Raw genomic sequence first — 2,163 nt, 5'->3', positions numbered from 1 at the left:
CTACAGTCAGTGCTCGTTTTCCACTAGTTTGACTACCAAATGTTTAAGTCGTCGCTCTCCTTGAGCAGAGCATGTTGTAACAAGCTAACACGCAAGTTACAATCTGTACGAGGTCACACTATCTACAGTCCTGCCAGATAAGCGTGACAGAACACCAACAGGCCCGCAAGCCTGGCGGTGAAAGAGCCATGCAGTCGAGGCGGCGCTGGATCCGGAATAGACTTCTTCCCTCGGGCTGGCGGCATCGCAACTGCCGTGATCGGTGCGGACGCGGTCCTAAATATCCGTACAGCGGTGGTACGACTCCTCCCGATTGGCAGCGCGTTCATTGGCGGATGCAGCAAACGGTTTGTGGCAGGAGCGACTTGTATTGCTATTTCACGCGCTGTCTGTGCTTTGGTCCGGTGCACGCGAAGGCCCTCTGCAGGTCGGGCTGCAAATGGCGGAGCGAGAACGTCGTGTAGTCGAAGAGTCTGAGCTAGCAACCAACCTGACGGTGGAGTGTTGCCGTGTGTCGTCGGCGCCTGACAGATTTTACGACACGCCAGAAGCAATGTCCGGATTACTTTTCTATTCGCATATCCGAAGAAACAATACCAAGAGGGGAGGTAGGAGGGAGTAACAGTGAGAGAAAGATTGAATATAAAACGGAGGAGCAATATTCTGTATACTGGAACGTGAATGAACGTTGTAGGGAACGATAATGATCGAAGCAGATGAAATTAATTAAAATTTGTGCTGTGGCCGGGACTCGAACCCGGGTCTTCTTGCTTGCTAGGCAAAAATGGTAACCATTGCACCACCGCAGTACGATGGCCGACGTTTCTGCAAGAACTACCTAAGCTGAGGACCCTCCCCACCACAAACCACATTTTTCCCTTACATATTGTCACTACTGCCAGGGCTCTCCGATATTGGCAAGCACCCCAGCATTGGACGTAATGGGACGTCCTTGTACCATTTCGTGATCTTATAACCTACAAAACTTGAAAAGGGAAATGTAAAAAAAAAACTGAATTTAGATATATTGGAAACCAGTGAAGTGAAATGGAACGAATATAAGGATCTCTGGTCAGACGGGTATATGGTAATATCGACAGCAGCAGAAAACGGTTTAAAGGGAGTATGATTCGTTATGAATAGGAATGAGGATGGGTCACTTCGAACACTTCGGTGATTAGGTTATTCTCTTCAGAAACGAAAGGAATCCAACGCCAACAACAACAGTTCCGGTGTACCTGCTGACGTCACAAGCAGAAAATGCAAAGATAAAGGAATTACATGAGGACACCGAACGGGCAGTTCGGTATGTAAAGGGCAGTTTTAGCCTACTGATCAAGGGAGATTGCAAAGTTGCGGAAGAAGAGGGTACTGGAGGTGTTGCGGGAGAATATGAGCTCTACAGTAGGAATGAGATAGGAGAAAGACTAGTAGAGTGTTGTAGTAAAATACGAGTAGTAACAAGAAATATGTTGTTCAAAAATCGTAAGAGGAGGAGGGCACACTTGTAAAAGGCCTGGTCGTACAGAACGATACCAGCTGGATGGCATATTGGTGAGACAGAGGTTCCTAAACCACATACTGAGTTATAAGACGTACCCAGGAGTAGATACAGACTCAAACCATAATTGAGTAACGATGAAGAGAAGGCTGTGGTTAAACAGAAAAATCGGGGAGAATAGACGTTAACAACAGTGGTATACTGAAGTACTGGGAAATGACGGGGTGCATTTGAAGTTTGCTGAGGCTGCAATTGCTGTGACAGTGAATACCACAGTATACAGTTCTACTGAAGTGGTATGGACTTCGCTAATAAGGAAAATTACAGATATTGGACAGAGAAATGCATATACAAGGAAGATAACTACGAAGAAACCTTCGGTAACAGAAAAACTGCTTCAATTCCTCGACGAAGGAAAAAAGTACTAAAATGCTTAAAAAAAGGTAGGAATACAGCAGTATAAGTCACTTAGGAATTAAATAAATAGGAAGTACAGCGAAGGTAAGGTGAGATGACTGGAGGAACAATGTAAAGAAATTCGAAACGAAATGGTACTGAGAAGGACAGATTCAGGATACAGAAAAGCCAAACCAAACTTCATTCAAAAATTCAATGGACATGGAGGTGAAGCGTGCTAGAGTCAAACTGCTTTATCAACACGC

General features: G+C 45.3%; 1 non-coding gene across 1 annotated transcript; it reads right to left on the bottom strand.

Moving 5' to 3' along the window:
• Nucleotides 1-736: 736 nt before the first annotated feature.
• Trnaa-agc lies at nucleotides 737-809 on the bottom strand. The gene has a single exon. It is a non-coding gene; the product is annotated as a tRNA-Ala (tRNA).
• Nucleotides 810-2,163: the final 1,354 nt, after the last annotated feature.

The sequence above is a fragment of the Schistocerca americana genome, chromosome 8, assembly GCF_021461395.2.
Source record: "Schistocerca americana isolate TAMUIC-IGC-003095 chromosome 8, iqSchAmer2.1, whole genome shotgun sequence".
NCBI lineage: Eukaryota > Metazoa > Arthropoda > Insecta > Orthoptera > Acrididae > Schistocerca > Schistocerca americana.
Note: the sequence above shows the minus strand (reverse complement) of the source record. Positions and strands in the feature narration are given on the sequence as shown.